The sequence below is a fragment of the Pantherophis guttatus genome, chromosome 14 (assembly GCF_059756535.1).
Source record: "Pantherophis guttatus breed Tessera chromosome 14, ASM5975653v1, whole genome shotgun sequence".
Classification (NCBI taxonomy): Eukaryota; Metazoa; Chordata; class Lepidosauria; order Squamata; family Colubridae; genus Pantherophis; species Pantherophis guttatus.
Genome location: NC_142076.1, coordinates 1,638,977 through 1,661,602, shown reverse-complemented (window position 1 = coordinate 1,661,602; position 22,626 = coordinate 1,638,977).

Here is a 22,626-nt window from a genome sequence, read left to right as displayed (position 1 = left end):
GACCATACTTTTTTGATGGGCAGGATGTGTAGTGAGTTAGGAACACAACTAGAATAATCATGGAGATGTGAAGCCAACACAGATTGCCACTCACTGTGCTTTCAGAGTGGGGTGGATGAACTACTAAGATTACAGTAATAATTAAAGAAATGGTTCTGTCACCGTGGAAGATGGGAAGGGCAGGACAGAGGGCAAAGGGAAGAAAAGGACAGAGGCAGGAGATCCTTTTGGGGAAACAAGGAAGAAGAAGGCAGGTCTAACCTGATGGGACAGCACAGATGTTCAGCTGGCTCCTTTTCTGGACCATTCTTAGTTCTCCAGATGACCACACATCCAGCTGTTGCTCCAAGTGAAGAGTGTGAATGGACAACTGTGGGGCTTGTTCCTCTGCTACAGAGGATTGAGGAAAATTTCTGGGATCTTGCATACTTCTGACCCTGTTTTGGATGTGGATCCAAGGCAGGATTGTCCCAAGAGCCCTTACTTACCTCCATGGCTGTCTGGACTTTTGGTGTTCTTGCTGGGTGGAGAATTAAGTCGGCTCAGGATTGCCGCAAAGGGACTCAGAGCTGGGGAAACTCCCTGTGGAAAGCTGTGGATGGCCCACCATTTCAGTCCTGCCTCTGCTTCTTAGCAGCTCAGGGTAAGCCTTTTCTTCGCCTGCGATCATATCCTGCTGTTTTCAGAAGTGTTTTCTTAGGAAAAAGCAAAAGTCACTGACAATTATGGGCAATTTTGCAAAATCCTTTCATCTTTTCTTTAGGCCTAATTATGAAATGTACCACCATTGTGGTTCCCTGTGGATCTGCACCATATTCTTGGAAAATGCTGTTCATTACAAGGGAGGGCAATTACTGGGTACATGCCAGTGACACCCAAGCCTGAGATGTGAAGTTTTTAGGGCACCTGGTCAAGCCACACGATCTGCTGTCCTGGACAAGGCAAGGATTGCCTTGCCTTCATCTGAAACCCCCAATGGCTCTCTGGCCTTTTCCCTGGCGCCTGACATGCAGCAGTGGCCTGGGCCCCCAGACGACCAGGAGCAAGAGGCTCTCTCAGCTTTTGCAGCTTGCTTCCGACTCAGCTCTAGGGCCAACAGGACCTCCACAGCAGAAGTTCCCACTTACGGGAATGCAGAATGGACTTTAGGCAGCTGATGCCCAAACTAGGTTAGTAGGAGGACAGTGATAACCTGCCCTCCCCCAAGTTTATCCTTTCTTCATCCTTTAGGTTTGTCTCTCTAGGTCCCATCGCACACCTGGGTAGAGAAGGGATGACCCAGAGAAACTGGAAGGAGGTGCTGCCCTGATCTCAGAGCCAGGAGGTGGAGCAGAGCTGGCATGCCTGCCACCCTGGGCTCCTGGGAGAGCATCCCTTTCTGGTTGGGGGCTGAGCCTGTTGCCCCTAGCTTTGCCTTGCTGTGACCACATCCCCAAAGCAGGACATTTACAAAACAGTTTGGGGACACCACAACCACATGCACGGCTTACCTTTAGGGCAAAGCCATTTACAAAGGCGAAGCAGTCTCTCACTTCGTGTCTCTGGATGCCTTGACCCCTTGGAGAGGCCAGGGATCCAGGTGCCCAGCTCAGCACCATTGCAGCTGGCTCTGCTCCCCCCTCATCTGCAGGTTGGCAGGGGTAGAGATGGCATCTGCACATCACTGGAGAACTGCTCTTGTGTCACCTAAGGATGGAATGTGTTAATTGGAAACATGATCCCCCCCCTTAATACACAAAGAAATGGAAAGGGAGATGAAGCCCAACCGCGCCGAGCTGCATTTATAATTCATGGGGGAGAGAGAATTTTCGCACTTGCTTGGTTTGCAAGCATCCATTATTGATGGAGCTGCCTTCAGCGACAGCCATCAGCTGCCCCTGGCAAGGCTTGGCAAGAGGGGAGGCGGGGGGGGGGGATGCAAACCCAGCAGCAGCAGATTTTTATTCATCAGCTTCAGCTGCAGGCCGGGCGGAGGAGAGTGAGCAATAGCCAGCCCTGCCCTCCAGCAGGGGCCACAGAAGCCACTGGAGGGGCCGCCCTGCCCTTCCTCTTGCCTGATGGGAGGCTGGAGGCAGGGAGGACAGTGTCTGCCCTGGCTGGCTCTCAGGCAAGCCCCCTGCCTGAGCAAGTGAGGGGAGAGCCAGGCAAGCGGGTGTAAGGCAGCTTTCCCAAGGCAAGCGGAACCTCCCTTCCACGTCATCCGTGGATGGCAGTTTCATTCAGGTGAACTGAGCCATGCTGAGCTCTGCCCTCTTAGGGTAGCTGGGTAAGCGGTTGGCTTCCTGCCAGGCTGCAGTTGTATAGGGGTCTTTGGGACCCTCTCTTCCAAAATGATTGTTGGGCTGTGCACAGAGTCTCTAATTGCAAAGATCAGTGGGTCTGTCTGCGGGTGTCGTGCTATTGGCACCGACAGGGAGAAATGGGCGAAGTAAAGTTGCCTGAAGGAGCTTATCTGCCCCAAAGGAATCTGTCCTAATGGCCGAGGGCATCCAACTCTCTGGGGAAGCCGGCTCTGCCAGGGCTGTCTGGAGGGAGAGAGGAAAGGGAGGCTGTTTGCTGGCTCTCCCGAGCTGCCAGGCGTGGCTCAGTTTGCAGCAGAGGCGAGGAGGGAGGGAGGCAGCCAAGCTCCCTTGCAAGGAAGAGGGGTCCGTCCCTGTGGCCCTCTGAAGAAGCGCTCCCTGCGCTGCCCCCCTCTCCCTCAACACAGAGGAGGAACTGACCAAGAAAGACAACCTGCTGCACACATAACTCTGTGTGTGCTGCACACACAGCAAACAAGCTTGTTTCACCAGTTTAGCATGAGGAACAACAACACACCTGCCATTGCAGAACCTCTGGACTAGCAGAGCTTTCAAAAAAGCCAGGAAGCTTCTTTTCTCACAAACCATTCTGGCCAGGTGCTTTCCTGATGTTCAAGATGTTGAGGGCCAGAGGGGGCGGAGGGGGCGGAGGGGGTGGGGGGAGAGACAGAAAGAGCATCCAGGAAGGTCCTGAGCTGGGCTGAACATGAAGAAAGAGCCACGCAGGGAAAAGGGGATGCCAGGCCAGAGACACGGAGCACTGCAGGAGGGGGCTCTGTGTGGCACAGGAGGGCTCTGTCCCCAAGAGAAATCTGTCAGCTTCTGTGGGGATCATGGCCATCCCTCCTCGGGGCTGGCAGCTCTTTGTGTGAAACACCCCCCCCCTGCCCAGCAACCTCCAATCTCCCCACTGGCCACTCTTGATTACTGTTCAATGACTTAAATGCCCTGCGCTGAATAACTTCATCAAGATGTCACGCTAAACAGATTTTCCTCCTCCAACGGCCTGACTTGCGCAGGCTCTTAATGAAAAATATTGATTGTGGGGATTAGCTCTAGATTTATATGGTGGCCACTGATCCCTTTGTCACCTGAAGGGGATGGTGGGGGGCCTGATCTTCTGGCAAGTCTTCAAAAGCAACCACCCCCCCTCGGGAGGAGCGGCTTTGTCGAGAGGCGGCGGTTGGTGATTGCAAAGCACCCAGAGTGGCACTACAGCAAAGCCAGGGCTGCTGCTGCTGCAAATGGTGGCTGCTGCCAGGCAGGGCCCCCAGGAACTGCAGCTGGGCATCAAGTTTGCCAGCAGCAGCCGAGAACCAGAGACCCACGGCCACAGAGGAGTTTTCCTTGCAGCCACAGCTACATCTCTCTCACTGGGACAGGGAAGCTGACTGATGCCAGGCCTTGTGTGTGTGTGAGAGAGAGAGGCTTTCAGGGAGGCAGCAGAACTCTAGGAAAACAGCCTCCCTTGTCCGTGCCAGTGGGCAAAGCCCTGGCCAAGCACTGCACCTTGGAAGGGGTCACAGATAACTTGGCTGCAGGACCCCTTGTCCCTTCTCTGCCCCTATTTAGGGGCGCTCAGTGGGTGGGTGTGTCTGTGGCTTTTTGTAATGTGTGGAACTGATTTTGACACACCTTACAGGCCTCCCAAGTGAAAAGGCAGCATAGGAATATATATTTGTATCCTTGGCCTAATGGAAGATGGGGGAGTCCCAGGAGGGAGAGTTCTGCTTCCATGTTTGTTCCAAGTCCCCTCTTTGAATGGGCGAACCAGAGTCTGTGTGCTGTTCCTACAGCCAAGACCTTGAAGGCCCTTAACCTATCAGCCAGCTCTTAAGGGCTTTGGCAGGGGAGCCTTGAATTCGCTCCAACCAGAGCTGGTCCACCTGATTCACTCAGGTGATGCTTTTCTTTGGGAGAGCCATGGTTGGGATCAGCAGGGAGCTTAAGACTTACCTGGACCCCAAAAGAGGCTGACCACAAATGCTACAGTTATAGGGAGTTCGAGTCCAGCTTTGGAGCTTTGTGACTGGGATGAAGAATTTTGCAAGTGGGGCCAGTCCTGGAAGAAGGAAAGGAAGGTGGCCCTTTGTTTGAGCTGTGGTCAAGACTGCCCGGGCAAAGGTCCGGAGGCAAAAAGCTCAACACGAGCATGTCAAAAAACACTCCCAGAGGTGGAAGCCTTAGCTAATGAAGGGCACTCCATGCGTATTATGGGATGTTAACCTGAACTGTGCATTCAATAAATCTGGAATGACATATCGGGAAATTCTGATGTGCCTGTGTGGGTTTATGGCATAAAAAACATCTTGTTGAACACCAGCAGTGACACTGGATTTGCATTTGAGTGACAAGCACCCCTCTCTTTCCTTCTGTGCAGAAATACAGAGCTGAGCCTCAGTTTCCCCTCCCAGCATCATGATTGGCTCAAATTGCAGGGAGAAGGAACCTGGTGTTGGCTGGACCAACAACTGTTGACTCCTTCCTTGCAGGGAGTTCAGACAGGCCTCGCTCATTCAGTTCAAAAAAGGGGATCACTCCTGAATATATTTTACGTAGCTTGTAAAATTTTAACTATTTTCATATTGATCCATTTACTCTTTGTAAGCTGCTCAGAGTTGCTTATTGGGGAGATGGGCAGAATATAAATTAAATAAATATAAATTAAATAAACAAATGACTAAAATATGCTGTGGGTGGCCACTTACTTTGGCGTCCAACAAAGATCATTGTCCTGCGTGTGTCAGTGGGTGCCCACCAGCGAATGTGGGATTCTTAACTGCGGTGCCCCTTTGTATTCCCCGCCTGCGTCCTTATTAAGGCCAATGGCATGAAAACGGCAAAGTTGACTTGAGAGGGCTGTGATTTCCTCCCTGCAAGCACGCGGGGGTGGGGGGTGGGGGTGGGGGCAAAGCTTATTCTGGCTGCAAAGACACATTAATGTCTTCTGTTCAGTGACTTTCTCTTTTGACTTGAAAAACGGGGAATTAGTAACTGGTTCCAGCACTGTTGAGTCATGGGGGCTTTGATTTGGCAATTTTATGATCCAGGATAAAGAAAAAGGTTGAAATTGCTATTCCAGTTTATTTATATTCGGGTGCCCTTCATTATCCAGAGACTTAGTATTCATAGATTTACGTATCTGTGGCTAGAAAATGCAGACCAGACTTCATTATCTGCAGGAAAAGGTTTTGGGTATCTGAGCTTTTTGCAGTTTATTTTGTGTCTCTTACAGAGGCACTATAGAACAGGAAGTGTTGTGAGCATGGCTGGAGTCCATTTTTCTTACTTAGAGGAAACACCCACAGTATATCTAACAAGGTCCATCTTTATGTTTGTGTGAATGTGACATTCCTGAAGTCACACAATACATTTAACCATAAACAAGTAAAAGGGAAGATTTGCATGAGGTGCAAAGCTATAAAAATTAACTAGGATTAAAACTAACCCAGTTTAGCATGTCATGCCCATGCAGTTGTCAACTCTTTCACTGACACAGTTTAAGCCCATTGCATGACAACAGCCCCTGAGCAGAAACAGGAAGCTTGCTTTCACACAGCATACTAACCCTAAAGAAGTTCAGTAAAACACCCCTGGCTGTCTACACAACAAACTGTTATGGTCAGATAAACTAGAACAGTGTTTCTCAACCTCAGAGCCTTAAGAGGCGCAGACCTGACCTGTTGGCCAGGGAATTCTGGGGGTTGATGTCCATGCCTCTTAAATTGCCAAGGTTGAGAAACACCAAACACTTTAGCAAGATGGGGTGATCCATGTAAGATGTTCTAGCTGGGACCGGGTTACCTTCTGTACCTGGATTTTAGCCTATTTTGTGTGCCGTGTCTATCCAGCACAAAGTGAGCAAAATTAATTGCAAATTACAGTATGCGAGAGAGAGACCAAACTGCAAAAACATTCTGGAATCAGACACTAAAATTATCACAGCCAACCGGTCAGTAAGGACGTTCCTGGGAATCAGAGAAAGAGGTCAAGATCCAAGTACAAAAAGACCCTGTAATGAAGGGGAAGCAAATGCTTGTGCCAGCCAGATGATGTCCTGGCGCCTGAATCACGGAAGGGCACCTGGCCCCTTCCCTTCGGAGGCTCTTTTCCTGCCAAGCTCCCCAACCTGCTTTATGCTTGTTCTTTTGGGCAGCTGGGGCTTCTCCGCGCTAATTGCAGTCTGCTTTAATTCTGCATTTTCTGGGAGGGGCTCATGGCATCCAGAGGTGGAGGAGAGAGGAAGGGAGCCTGCTAGCTCACCAGCCAGCCCAGAATAGTCCTGGCAGCTACAGGGAGAGTGAAAGGAGGAGCAGGAAAGCCATTCGATGGGACGAAAGCAAACCAACCTGCATCATTGGGCCCAGCAATAAATGTTTATTTCTGAAAGAAAAGGTGCTGTCTCTAAGCACTCTTTGGGGGAGGGAGGACCAGAGATTTACAGCAGAAAAATTGTGATTTTTCTCAAAGTATCTATTTCTAGTGTGTACAAACAACTGTGAACATTTACACAATTAACGCTTAATTTTAAAACATAATCTAGCATAGATCAGCACATCTGCAGATCTTTAATGAACTTTATTTTTAGAAAAAGCCAATAAGCAAAACTTGCAATTGTGGTGGAAATAACTTGTAAACCACACATGACCTTTTCAGCACCTTCAGCTTCTCCCTATGTTGCTTACAGTAGGGTTCCAGGGCCAGGACCTCATGCTCCCTGCTGAGATGCTCTTCTGGTTACATCAGCTGCGGACGAGGCTTCTAAGGGTCTTGAGAGGAGACCTTACCTGGCAAGGAAGACCCACCTTGCAGACAGGGGATGGGTGTGGAGGGGAGCTGAAGGAGCCAACCTGAGCATCTAAGCAAAAGCAACAGGAGGTGCTCAAGAAAAGAAAAGTTAGCATCGCATGCTAGCAATTCTCTTGACAACAACAAAACCAGAGGAATTTGGTCCTTATTCTTGAGAGTCGGATCACAATGGCTTCCTGAGCAGCTGGGGAAGCTTTGGGAATCCAGGCTTGTCCTCATTTTTGGAATAAAGGAGGAAGTGTAGAACCAGACACATTAATAGCTCTTAAAAGGGAGGAAAATGGGCATTAATGATCCCCAATTATGTTCCTGGAACTCCAACAAGTTTCTGATTAACATTAATTAACGTATTTTTCTTGAGGCTGAATAAAAAGCACACAAACATCTAAAGAGATAGCAGTTGCTCTTTTTTCCAGAAACAAACTGAATTCCAGCAAATCTGTCTGGCAGGCAGCCTGACTCTCCCTTCTCAAAGGGTGGGAGACCCTTGTCTGCATTTCTGTTTGCTTGCTTGCTTTCCATTAGTATGTTCTGGAAAGGCCTTAGGTGGAGCTGGAAGGAGCTGCCGTTTGGCTCTGGCTACAGATGGCGTCAGTGGAAGCCTGCCTGGCCCCCCTGTTGCTGCAGCCGGGGCAAGTAAGATCTCCTCTGCTCTGTATCCAGAAATAACATACTTTCCCCATATGATATGGTTTGCAACTGTTCATGTTTATTTGGAAGCCTCCAGCCCATGACCACAGGATTTCCCAGCCGTACCTTTTCATACCTGCCATACCTATTCATCTCCGCCCCTGCCTTTTATCCCCAGAGCTAGGGTGGGGCTTTGCTAGCAGTGGTGGCTCTTCCGTCCCAAAGACCAGCCCTCAGATTTCCATTGCTCTCCTCTGCTCTGCCTTCTGTGCATCCACGCATCAGGCACTGGACCCAGCTGTTCCTCCTCTTCCTCATCAGCCATCTCTGGACCTGGACCTGCTGTTGACTCTCCATCTGGGGGCTGATGAATGGCCCAGGCTCCGCCTCTATCTCTGTCTCTGCCAGCTCCATTCCCTCTTCCCCCTCGGAGCTCTCAAGTTGCCTTGATGCTGACCCTAACTCCCACGCCTCCTCATCCTCTTGATTCGGCTGCTGGAGGGGTTAGTGGCCGACAGACCACAACAGATGCCCAAAATACACTTCTGGATCTCCTGGGAAGTTTATTTGCTTAAAGAGGAAGTCTAACTTCTTTTGAGCCTTGCAAGATGCTTTTTATATTCCTTAAATTTAAATTAAAAATATTAAATTTACATTTGGGTTTCACTTTATTTGAAATAGGTATTTTTCTTTTTTTATTAAAGTACAATTAACAAACATTATCATGCAAACAAATCTAAACCCAAGATACACACAGAGGAAAAAGAAAATATAAAAAAACCTAAGAAATAAAAAGAGAGATGCCGTACATGTTCAAATTTATGTATATGCAAATTATTACCATATTATAGTCTATTGTAATTGCCGTAAACCATAACATCCATCCAAATCTGACATAATTCTGCTTTCTGCCTCTGATGCCTCATTATTTTGTGATCTTTTTTCTAATGTGGCAATTTAAGAGGCCTTGTTAATTCATACCTCAATTGTTATGGCATCCAAAGTTATTATCTACCTAGTTATTATGTTATCTATTACCCAATGTGGGGCAATTATTATTTTAGTTTCTAAAACTGAATAGCTAGTTAAGTTCCTTGCTTTTAAGCTTGAGGTTCGGTCCTGTAAATAAATAGAGGAAGTCTAACTCTGGGAAGCATTTCGTTTTTCTTTAGTAGCGCTACTTATCTCCCCAAAAATGTTTGCCCGAAGGGTACAGCCTGGCCCAACAAAATCGAAGAACGGTTTTTATTCTGAGCTCCACCCCAACATTTAGAAGAATCATTCTGATATGTATGTGCCAGTCTGACAGAGTCCGGTGCCAGCAATGGAGAATCGCCCACTGTGGTATTTGTACTGAAGCTGAACATACAACATCAGTGTTGGAAGGGACCTTGGAGGTCTTCTAGTCCAACCCCCTGCTCAAGCAGGAGACCCTAAACCACACCAGACAGATAGCAGTCCAGTCTCTTCTTGAAAGCCTCCAGTGATGAGGCTCCCACAACTTCTGAAGGCAACTTCTGTTCCATTGGTTGATTATTCTCACTGTCAGGAAATTTCTCCTCAATTCTAGGTTGCTTCTCTCCTTGATTAATTTCCATCCATTGTTTCTTGTTCTGCCTTCAGGTGCTTTGGAGAATAGGTTGCCCTCTCTTCTTTGCGGCAGCTCCTCAAATACTGGAAGACTGCTATCATATCTCCCTTAGTCCTCTTTTCTAGACAAACTCAATTCCTGCAACTGTTCTTCATGTGTTTTAGTCTCCAGCCCCCTAATCATTCTTGTTGCTCTTCTCTGCACTCTTTCCAGAGTCTCTACATCTTTTTTCTATCGAGGTGACCAAAACTGGATGCAGTATTCCAAGTGTGGTCTTATCAAGGCCTTATAAAGCAGTACTAACAGCTGAGGGGGATCCATCTGGGGGGTTTCCCTCATTCCTGCCAATTGGACTGTTGGATGGTCAGAGTAGTAGATAAAATCAGCACCACAAGCTTCCTTTAAAGCCTGGGAGGGACTTCCTATTTCTAGTTGCAATAATCGCCTATGAATTTTTGAGAGTGTTCCTTTTGGTTGGTCTAAGACTCTAAGTCATTAAATGTTAAATTCTTGAAAATAGTATAAGGCCAAGTTGATGAAGCTCTAAGGTTCCTTTTGCCCTGAAGAGATTTCATTCCAGAAGAACCCCAGTAACTGATCTCTCTGGTTTTTTACTGAGAGGTTCCCTATTGCTTAAAAAAAACCCCTTTTAGACTATAAAGATTGTATGAGCTCAAAAATTGCAATGTTTTTTCACAAATAGTATTTTTCTAGAATAAAAAGAGTGAAAATGTGTTCACTAAAATGATGTTTCAGGTTTGGAAGAGTAAAGATGCAGTTCTGATGAAGGACAATTTAACTCCGTTATTAACACGCCTACAGGTAATCCTTGATTTACAACCACAATTGAGCCCCAGATTTGTATTTCTAAGCCAGATAGTTGTTAAGTGCATTTTGCCCCATTTTATGACCTTTCTTGCCACTGTTGTTAAGTGAGTCGCTATCGTTGTTAGGATAGTAACAGCTTCATAAAGGGAATCCTTTATGAGGATAAAGAGCCTTGGTAGTACAAGGGTTTAAGGCACCCTGTTATTAAGCTGCTTAAGACCAGCTGCCTGCAATTACTGCAGGGTTCGAATCTCGCCAAGGCTCAAGGTTGACTCAGCCTTCCATCCTTTCTAAGGTAGGTGAAATGAGAACTCAGTTTGTGGGGGCAATAAGCTGACTTTGTATAAATATACAAAAGGATGAAGGCTATTGCTGAGCACATTGTAAGCCGCCCTGAGTCTTCGGAGAAGGGCGGCATATAAATCAAATTAAAAAAAAAAAAAAATCCAGCTGCCCCATTGACTCTGTTTGTCAGAAGGTCACAAAAGGGGAGTGATCTCAGGAGCAAGTCTGAGCCCCCGGCTGGGCTGGCTCTGTGACACGTCTTCTCTGCTCTTGGCCTCCCATCCTCCAAGTGGGACCTTCCTGCTCTAAAGACCAACCTGGCTGTGAAGTGGCTGTTCCTAGAAGGGAAAGAATGAGGATGGGGACTGAGCCTGGCTGGATCCAGAGACCCCGCAGTGCCCAGACCAGCTCCCACCCTTGCCTTGGTGCAAAGAAGCCCCATCCGTTATTGTATGATCTCCTTCCCAGGTTTCACATGGATAATCTCCAAATTCCTTCTGGATCATTGCTGTATTTCTTTTCCTGAATTTTATGTGACCACATTTAAGGTTTGCACTATTCTGATTGCTCCTCTTAACCCCTTTCCTCTCTTGCTGCACCTGGGGAGCTGAAGGATCAGAATTCTTTTCGATGGCTATCCTGATATTGCCACTTCAGCTCCAGCTATTTGCCTATTGATTTCCTTCACGCTGGTTAATGAATGCAATGAAGCCTTTCATTTCATCTCTTAAGGCCCAGTCATCGCATTGTGTCTCTATCTCTGGAGCTGCCCTGTCCTTCTCTCATGGGCTCTTAGGATCTGGGCGCTCCCTTGCATTGGTCGGGCAGCATCCTGGCTACTTTGAGAAGGACTTCAGGAAACCAGAATCAGCTCCAAGGAGGGCACAGTGAAAGATGGCCGAAGAGAAGTAAGTCCCATGCAGAGGGGAGAACTGGAATATTGCCCTGAGGAGACTCAGTGGGAGCTGGCAGCCCTCGCCCAAACTGTCCCTCTTGCTGGTGAACACAGAAGGTGGGACAAGATGGCAGTTCCAGGAGGTGGATTTCAGCTGCGTATTAAGGGAATAACTGAAGGGTCAGAGGCGTTTGATATGACGCAATCGATCCAGATGCCAATCTGGCCTTTAAGCCACTGGAGAATCCAGGACAGGCTCCCTTCTGCTCTGTGTTCGCTTTCGGCTCCCGCAGGCCTGGTGTGTGTCTGAAAGGGCCCGTACAATTTGTGTTCCTTGTTGTGCTGCAACTGACGTAGGTATTGGCTTAGCATTGGCTGAAATATGGGGCAGAGATTGTCTAAAACAAATTCACCCAATTAAACAATTTCATTTAGGTGTGAATTTGGTGCCAATTGACAGACAATGTGAGAAATGCTTTTCATGCCTGTTAACCAGGATTTTATCACTCCTGCATTGCCCTCCCTTCTCCCTTCTTGGGCGTTGAAGCAGGTATCAACTGCAGCATTAAGCACCCACAAAAGCTCGTATCACTTGGTGGAATGACCCAGGGGTTGTCCACAAGGTGTGATCAAAAAATTTGAGATGGCAGCCATGATGGTGTGATTGAACCCCTCCTCCACAAAGCACATTAAAAAAAACCGATATGGCTTTGGTCCCATTCTGAGATTTTTGACCACATGTTGTGCATCTCTCCTGGGTGCCCGGTTGCCCCAGACAGGGAGCAGAGGCTGAGCGGCAGCAGCCAAAGGAGAGTTGCCTGCATGACCCAGCTGGCAGGGATGGCCAGGAGAATAGGAAGCCCACCTATTTCTCCCCTTGAGGCCAACCCGGCACTCCCTGCTGGACAGACTTGTTAGCCTGCTGTGTGTGAGAGAAAGAGGTAAACTTTTTGCTGGGGCTGCTGGCGCTCCTAATAAAGGAATCATTGATTTAACTACAGAGGATCTGTCATGTTTGGGAGCCGGGCCAGAACAGCATCATGGTTCCCGTCTCGTCAGAAGGGCTCAGTGCTAAACACGCTTTTTGTCCATGGTTCAGCACGTGTGGGTTTTCCTGAAATGTCAGAACGTCCCTTTGTGTTGGGCCTCGGGAGTTGCATATGCACCCGATCACCCTGCCTGCCTCTGATAGTCAGCTGTTTGAACTGGCCTTGAAACTGGTTTCCTGCGGAGCTGGGCTGCCTGGCTTGCAGCATCTCCCTCTGCTGGACTCTTTCCTGATGCTCGGGGCTCTGCGCACGAGCAAGTCGAGCAGTAGACTTCAGGATCAATAAGCCACAGAAAGTGAGGGCCGAGGGCCCCTGGAGAGAACCTGTCCAATCTCTTCCCCTTTGTGGGAATCCATAACTGGAGCATCTCTGTCAGAAGGCCACCCAACCACTGCCTCAACCCCTCTCCTGCTTCCTAGCCTTTTAAGTCCCTTCTTCCTAATGGAGGAACCGAACAATTCTGCCCCATCGCCTTCAAAGGTTCTTCATAACTTTCTCTTTCCGGTCTGTCATCATCTGGGTTGTCCTTCACCGGGGGTCCTTCAGTTGGGAAATACCTTTCCTAAAGTGTGGCCTCTAACAGTACAGGTAGTCCTTGGTTAATGACCCTAGTTAGGACAGGAATTTCAGTTGCTAAGTGAAGCGGTTGTTAGGTGAAACATCACATGACTGCACTGCACCCCTTAGTGACGGCAGTTCTAGTGGTCTTGGTTGGAGCTAGGAGCACACTGTCATTGGCTGAGAACCTCATGCTTCTCCCATCCTGCCCACCTCAACTCTGCTTCAGCTCCACTCACCTGCCTTTGGGCCACAGCTACCCAGCCATCCTCTGCCATTTCTAGCTGACGCCTTCTTCCTCCTGGTAATAACCACGAGTGCTTGCAGGTATGGTTGGGAGTAGCACATACCTTCCTCAGCAGCAGTGGAAGGAAGGAAAGAAGGAAGGAAGGAAGGAAGGAAGGAAGGAAGGAAGGAAGGAAGGAAGGAAGGAGATGGGGAAAGTCAGCGGGGGGGGGCAATGGGGGGACAGTTAGGCTAGATGGCAAAGTGCAGGGTGTAAACAGCAGAGTTGGGGGGAAGGGAGGGGGTTGGGGGAGTTGAAAGCATGCAGTGATCATAAATGTGGGCAGTGCCCAGATTTGGTCCTCATGATCTTGGGGCCAGTACAGCAGCCATAAGCTCAACTGCTGTTCGTTCAGCTCATTGTAATGTCAAATGGTTGCTGAACAAATGCAATATTCTAGTTGGAACTACAAAACCATCAAAAGGAGTGTCTTCTCTTGACAATGTCTGCTATCGTAGCTCTTAAAAATTGGCACTTGAAGTGTCCTCTAAGTGTATGCTATCTCTCCTACTGCTTGTGTCACCCAGAACCTGTTAAGAGTATTTTCTCACCTCTGGTCCAAGTCATTTATAAGTATGTTAATTAGTACGGAAGAGAAAACGGAGGTTTGCTGTGTTGCTTAACACACCCACTTCTTCAACCTCTCAGTCCCCATCTAAAATGACAGAAGTTGCCAACTTCTCTTCCCCCTCCTCTTTTTTCTGTTGGCCTCTCCCGGGGTCAAGATCCAAGATGTGATGGAGCAGCTGACCCAACTAACCAAATCGACTGACCGTCTTCCTTTCTTCTGCTTCATAGGAAGCAAAACAGAGAGCTAGTTTGGTCTAGTGGTTACGTTACCAGGCTAGAAACCAGGAGGCTGGGAGTTCTAGTCATACCTTTGCCTTGAAAACCAGCTGGGTGATCTTGGACCAGTCTCTCCCGCAGTTTAACTCACCTCACAGCAGTGGTGAAATCCAATTTTTTTTACTACCGGTTCTGTGGGCATGGCTTGGTGGGCGTGGCAGGGAAAGGATACTGCAAAATCCCCATTCCCACCCCACTCTGGGGCCAGCCAGAGGTGGTATTTGCCGGTTAAACTGCTCAAAATTTCTGCTACCGGTTCTCCAGAACCTGTCAGAATCTGCTGGAATTCACTCCTGCCTCACAGGGTTGTTGTGGTGGGGAAAATATGAGATATGTATGTTCATTGCTTATTTGTAAAAAAAAAAGGCAGCATATAAATAAACAATCAAACAACTAAATAAATAAATGTCAGAAAAATACTGGAAAGAAGACTGAATGCCTAAGAGGAGTTCCCCCTGAGGAAGAGGTATGGTGTGCCACCCATCTCGCCTGGAACAGCTCTAGGCTATTCAAGAACTGAGCTGCACCTCCACCTTAGTACTCCAGGCTGGCAGCTGCAGCCAGGAGAGTTGGCTTGATGGCAAGTTGGAGAGACCTGGGTGGATGTGTGCTGCCCCCTGATCCCCGACTTCCTGTACAGATAAGGGAAAGCAGCAGAGGAGGAGAAGGAAAGAGGGGAGGGGAGGGGAGACATGCTGGAACTGCTGTTCCATCTGGCCTGCTGACCTCCTTTCCTTTGTCTGGGGTGATCCCGGAAGGCAGTGGAAGCAGGTCCAGGCTGGCCTGGGGCTTCCTTGCTTTTCTGCATCTGTTTCCGGCTGAATGGACAGTCCTGGTTTCAGTTCTTCAGCTGATTCCAAGAAGAAATGCAGCCTGGAGACTGGATGTGGGTTTGGCAGCGATACGGGGGTTCTTCAGAGTTCAGCATTTGGCAGGTGACAAAGGTGGCAGCTGGAGGAAACTCTGGGCGTTATTAATTTCCTCCTCCTTTAGCTTCCGGAGGGCTGAGAAGACCCGGCTCTTCTCCCAAGCTTTCACCTAGGAGGGGGCTGAGCTGTGAGGATGGTTGGTCTGGTGCTTGGGGACAAGGGCACCTCTGGGTTAACCAGGTTTCACGGGTTCCTTGAGCCTTCCAGAGTGATTATATGAGGCAGCCATACAAGTCCTGCCAAGAAGCGAGAAAGCATCTCCACCAGTCCAGAAAAGCAGCAAGAGAAAAGAAAGACGCACTTTCTGAAAAAGAATTGTGTGTGGTCCTTCAGGGCTTTTGGAGCAGCCCACCCCCCTTAGTCTTCCAGAGGTCTCACTGGCTCAAAGCATCTTGTACTTAGGGGGATTCCTCTTTGATGCCAAGTCTGCTCAGGCTTTGGCATCCCTTCCCTGTTTCATTAAACAGCAAGAAACTATTCTAGCCTTGATGCCTCCAAGAGAGTCGTCCGGGTCCCTCAGAGGCTGACCTGCAGCCCTGAAGGAACCGCTGCTGTGTTGGCCTTTCAGGGCCCCCAGAGCCAAAACGATGCCCTGCCTACCTGCCAGACCTTTTCAGCCATCTCTCTGCCTCTCCCTCCCTCTCTCTGAAGGGGAACTAAATCAGGGTGGCTGGCAACATGCCCAGCTGGGCAGCAATGCCAAAGGGCCTTCCCCCTGTGGCTGATGATTAAGCGCCATAATCACCATGGCTCTGGGGTGCCCTTTTCTGGAGGGGGGGAGGAATTTATCACAGGCAGACTGCTGACACAGGCTCTGTGTGTGTGTGTGTGGGTGGGGGGGGGGATCTGAGACAGCTGCAATGTAATTATTCAGCAAATGTAATTAGCTACAGATGTACTGAATAAGTAATATGCAAAAGATATTTATCCCTGACTACTGCAGCCCATTAAAATGCATTATTATGGCCATTTGTCAGGAAAACAGCAACATTTATTAATGCATTAAAGCTAATTCCTGGTGAATTAGTAATTGGCTAAACAACAGACTGAGGGGACAGCACCTTCCTGGGTGAATAATTCCCCTCTGCCCAGCATCTTTTGGAAGACCCCTGATGTTTTCCTTGCCCCTCTTTTATTCAATGGGCAAACAGGCTGCCTAAGGGGCAGGAGGAGGTGGTGGCTGGTGGGACTGGGGGGCGGAGACCGGAGCAGTCAGGAGAACCCTTAAAGTTGACCTGGAACTTAATGAGGAAGGAAAACATGGGTGCCAAAGAACAGGGCTTAACAGCATTGCCAAAAAGATTAATAACCTAGAAATCTACTGGACAAAAAGTAATTAAAATGTTCAGAAATACATATTCACAGATATGAAAAAATATAACATCAGATTATTTCAAGATGGGGAAAGTTAAATCTGTCTTGGAAGTATTGCTTCTATTAAAGTGGATGGCCTACCAAAGGTATTAAATTTCTGTTCCACATGATTCTAATAATAATTAAAAACAATGATTGGCTGAGACAAGAAACAAATGGTTCCATAAAAGACATCTACCATGCTACAGGATGCAAAAGAATGAGGGCGACTTCCAGACCCAACTGAATGAAGCAGCAGGCATACTTAACATTTGAGATTAATACGGGAAAAGAATTGATCAGATTTACCACCTTGGTCTTGTTACTGAATGTTTATTTTTACAAAGAGAGAAGTGCGAAGAAATTTGCTTAGGGGAGAGATTACAACATGTGTAGTCTGCAAGACTTGACTATTAATAAGAGGAAGGAAAATCTTTTTTGAGATGTTCTCTTCAGTGTGGTCAAAACAACCAGCAAAGAATTGGTTCAAGAGAGCTACAGAACAAGAGAGAAACACCCAGAGAATTCAAAAGCTTCGTCACACAAAATTCAGAGCACTTGTTGGACCTTATTTATGAAAGATTGCTGAAATGTGTTTAAAAGACTGAACAAGTTAGACTATAATCAAATGGCTGCAAATTTAGATATAGTAATTAATATACAATTGGAATTTCTTTTATGTAGTAGATGAAGAGTTCACACCAAATAATCAGAGAAAACTGATACAAGAAGGTTAATTGCTGGCATATTATTACCCCAATGTTGATGGCTGACATGGACAATTCATTTTTTTAAAGAAGTTGTTGAAACTGCAATGATAATTTTTCTAGCATCTCCTGATTTAGTATACATAGTATAGTATGAATGCCTTGCTTTTTGTAATTTGCATGTATGAGGTGTGTTGCCTCAATGAAAAAAAAGCTGCCCCACCTTTCCTGACTCTTTGAAAAGACAACCTTCCAAAGGAGGGTGGGTGGCTGGATGGATATGTTGAAATGTATTTGAATATAAATTGGATATGTAGATTAATATAAATTGGACAGATATGTGTTGTGTGCGTGTGTGTGTGTGTGTATGCAATGATTATTTGATATTACATTATATTTTTTGTTTTTGTTTTTCATGCATTTTTATTGTTATTGCTGTTTTAATGTTTGTAAACTGCTTGGAGTTTGAAGGTGGTTTACAAGTATTAAATACCTTATGGAGACTGAGGCAGTTAGTAAAATAAACACTCTATAGAAGTCAGGGAGAAGTAGCTGCTGTGTGTCTCCTTTCTTTGCCCCTTTTATAACATGTAGGGCATCCTTTGGATGAGGACATGTTGAGCTCCTAGGCCCAAAGTCAGCTGGGCTACAATGAGAGAATTATCAGGCCTGGGAATCCTGCCTCTCTGAGACCAGGCCAAACGAGCATTTTCAGACATCAGTCCTACCTGGTTTAACCTGCTGTTGATTTTTTTCTTCTTCCCAAGCCAATACATTACAAAGCAGTTTACTAAATTTCAACAGTAAATTCAAAATACTAATAAGTCAAGAATACGCATCCAGATTTCATCGGAGCCTGAGATCCTACTATTAGATGGATTAAAATCAATTTTGAAAGAGGCTATAGGTGGACCACCTAAAAATACAAGAGAAGTGGCAGCGGATCTCAACCTGATGTTGCATAATGTTAAGGAACAGCGTATAACTCGAGCAGCTTATAAACAAATCCTAGAGAAACAACAACAGCAGAGGTCTAAGCCACCACAAGACAAGCAGGGAGTTAATGGTAAAGCACAAAAACCTGAAGCTATGGGAGGAGCTAAGCCAAAGACTACCAGTCTGGAACAGAAACTTCAGCAAATGCTCTTAACGCTTCAGGAGACTACAAATGACAATTAAGTTTTTATCTTGGAATGTGAACGGACTGAATTCACCACAGAAAAGAAGGAAGATATTTCATTATCTGAGACAATTTAATAATGATGTTATTTGCTTACAAGAAACTCATATTAGAACACAAGATCAAAAATATTTGATGAATCCTAGATTTGGAGCACAGTTTATAGCCTCAAATTTGGAGAAAAAGTATGGTGTAGTGATCTATATAAATAAAAGATTGCCAGCAAAAATTTTAGAAGCAGATGACTGTGGAAGATATATAGCAATTGAACTTTCTACAGATAATGGTCCAATCTTGGTGATTGGAATTTATGCTCCTAATCAGCAACAAGAAAATTTTTATAAAATATTGTACTCTAAAATATTACAATGGGACTATAGATCCATCTTACATTGGTAGTATTGAGCATGGAGGGAAGGAAGTGTTTCAACAAAGACTAATTAAAGAAGCCTTCTTAGATTATTATACCAAACTATATGCCAAAGATGATATACAGAATGAACTTATAAATAAATATCTAGAAGAAAGAAGAGTTATAAAAATTTCTAGTGATCAAAAGGAAAGAACGAGTCTACCAATAACAGCTGAGGAGATTATTGTTGCTATTAAACAACTGAAAACAGCTAAAGCTCCAGGAACGGATGGTTTAACTGTGGTGTATTATAAAACTCTACAAGCAGAAATGATTGAACATCTTAAAGATTTATTTTGTAGCATACAACAGGGGGGTAAAATACCCCCTTCATGGAAAGCAGCTTTTGTTTCTTTGATACCGAAAGAGGAAGCAGATTCTACAAAACCGGAAAATTTTAGACCAATATCTCTCCTGAATACGGATTATAAAATTTTTATAAAAGTATTAGCCAACAGATTAATGCCAGTTATTCAAGAGGTGATTCATCATGATCAAGCAGAATTTATAGAAGGCAGATATATGAAGGACAATGTGAGGCAAATTATAGATTTATTGGAATATCTTGAGAAGAATAAACAGATCTCTGCAGTGCTGGTGTTTCTGGATGCGGAGAAGGCCTTTGATCGAGTGAACTGGAATTTTCTATTAAAGACTTTAAGAAAGATGGACTTTGGGGATCCGTTTGTGCAAGCGGTTTCAGCAATCTATCAAGAGCAAACAGCACAAATTATTATTAATGGAAGCTTAACTACAAATTTTAGTATAGAAAAAGGCACAAGACAAGGTTGTCGGTTATCCCCGTTGTTGTTTATTCTAACTCTAGAAGTTTTGTTGAACACAATACGGGATTCGAACACCTTGAATGGAATAGTTACAAGGCAAGAGGATTATAGAACAAGGGCATTTGCAGACGATCTGGTTCTTACCCTAACATGGCCGATGGAATCAATAATTCAGATGAAAAACATTATAGAAGAATATGGTATGGTATCAGGATTTAGACTGGTATCAGAAAAAAACCAAGATGATAGTTAAAAATATGACAGAAGATCAAAAGAAGGAACTTGAAAGGAAGGCAGGTTTTGAAATAGTACCAAAAGTGAGATATCTAGGAGTTCAAGTTGCAGATTCAAATATAAAACTGTTCCAAAATAATTATGAGGTGTTGTGGCGAAAGGTACAAAAGGATATGGAAACCTGGAAAAAACTGCAGCTGTCTTTACTTGAAAGAATAGCAGCAGTTAAAATGAATGTTCTACCTAGATTTTTATTTTTGTTTCAAATGATTCCGGTGCTTAAAAGTGATAAACAGCTGATGGAATGGCAAAAAGGAGTGAATAAGTTTGTTTGGAATGAGAAAAAGCCAAGAGTTAAATTGAAAATTATGCAAGATGTTCGTGAAAGGGGTGGTCTTAAACTTCCAAACCTACGATTGTACTATGAAGCAGCAGCGTTGACACAAGCAAGTGATTGGTTTGGAAGGACAAAGACTGGAATATTGAATATAGAGAGTTATGATCTTGAACTTGGTTGGCATGCATATTTATTCTATGAAAATAAAGTGGATAAAGTATTCAACAGCCATATGCTTAGAAACTCTTTGATGAGAGTATGGAAGAAGCACCGGCTCAAATGGGATTATAAAATACCGTTGTGGTTGGATCTTGGTCATATTATATGGAATATAAATATAAAGTCACTCGGGGGGGGGGGTTTATACAAAGAAGTACTTTTTAATGATGGGGGCAGATGGCAACTAAAGACATTAAACACACTGTTGGAAGAAGGGATTAATTTAACTTGGTTACAGTATAATCAACTTCAATTGAGATGGAGAGAAGATCAAAAAACTGGATTAATGCTGCATGAAGAAGAATTGGTTAGACAGATAAAAGAGAAAGGCCCAATGCATATTAAGAGGGTTTATAGTGTTTTGTTAGAAAGAGACTCAGAAAATGAATTGGTTAAAGATTGTATGATAAAATGGGCGCAAAATTTTGCAGAACCAGTTATGATGGAAACGTGGGAAAAAATATGGGTCCAGAATGTTAAATTTACACAGTCACAGAATTTGAGGGAAAATTTTTATAAAATGTTTTATAGGTGGCATCTAGATAATAAGAAATTGTCGTGTATGTATCCTAATGTTCAACCAAAATGCTGGAGATGTGACTGTTTAGATGCTACATATTATCATATATGGTAGACCTGCAAGAAAGTGAAGGCTTTCTGGATAAAAATTTGGTGGGTTATGCAAAATGTTCTGAAGAAAAAACTCCAATTTTCTCCTCAATTGTTTTTATTGGGCATAGTTAAGGGTTTTTCATAGTTAAGGGTGTTTCATTTTTTCAATGAAACAAAATTGATATTGTATATGGTGACAGCAGCTAGGTTACTGATCGGTCAATATTGGAAAAGGGATGTTTTGCCTACTATTGAAGAATGGACTTTGAAAGTGGCCAGTTTTGCAGAAATGGCGAAGATATCAGCATACTTAAAAGACTGGACTCAAGAGACTTATGTATGGGAGTGGAAGAAATGGATAGATTATGTGCAGAATAAATATCAAACTAGGAAGTACCAGATAGCTTTTAGTTGAATGTTGTGTAGAAATGTATAGTATATAGGGGGTAGAATAGTTCAATGTCATGTAGAAATGTATAGTACACAGGGGGGAAAATAGAAGGGTAGTAAAGTAAGATACAATATAATGTGGATGGATTTCACCTTGGGGAAGTCATGGGAGGAGGGGAGGGTTACGGAGGGATGGGGGGGGGGAAATGGAAAAATTTGTATTTGTAAAACTTTTTCAATAAAAAAAAAAAGATTTTATTTCCAAGGCTATATTCTCATCTTTTGTCCAAATGAAAGACAATTACATCAGAATAATGGCAGATAGTACACAACTCCACTGAAGCTGCCAGATATAACTAAAAATAAACCAATTCCCTGCTGGAATATTGGCAATGAGAAAGAGAGAGATTTTATTTTGTGCTGGAGATACCGAAAGATTAGAAACTTAGCGGTTTAGTATAGTATTTACAGAAATGTGTAAACCATCAGTCAGGGAATCAAAATGAACCCCCAGTTTCATTACAGATAAAGACCATCAGATCTAAAGAACTAGCACCTTATATATTGATAATGGCAAGGATGGTGCAATAATGCCCTTGAAGAACATCTGGAAACTTCTGCTAGCTCAGAATGTGGCAAAATGGGCAGTCTGAGCTGAGGTTTCAGTGAGCATCTCTGCTTCATGCACTGCACTGGCTTCCACGGGGTGCAATTCAAATGGTTACAGAGCCCCCATAAAGCTCTTCAGGCACAGGAGCAGCATGAAAAGAAGCCAAGGAAGATACTGTAGCCAGGACTCCAATGGAAGGTGTGGGAGGGCAGGTCTCCCTTTCAGGGTGGCTTTTGGGAAGGGAAGGACCCTCCTCTGTCAGGGTTTGAGTTTTCTCCTCCCTGAAAGTGAGGGAAAGGCCCAACACCAGGTGGGCAGGATGCTCAGGTCAAGGAAGCCATCAAATGTAGCTGCATTTTTCTCTTTGACTGGATACACTTTTCCCAGTTGACAATTTGCACCTGCGATCTGCCAGCATCTTCAAATGTCTGAAGGATCATCCCACAGAAAGGGGAGTGGGCATACTCTCTAGGGCAGTGTTTCCCAAACTTGGCTATTTTAAGATGCATGGACTTCAATTCCCAGAATTCCCCAACCAGTATGCCTGGTTGAGGAATTCTGGGAGTTGAAGTCCCTACATCTTCAAAGGGTCAAGTTTGGGAAACACTGCTCTAGGGGCTGGGACTAGAACCAGCAGGTTGAATCTTGGGGAGATGATTCAGATCAGGAAGGGCTTCTGCTGCCTTGCTGCCTTCTTTGATAAAGTGTCTAAATTAGTGGATCAGGGAAATGTTGTGGATATAATTGGACTTCAATAAGGCACTTGACCAAGTAGATCACA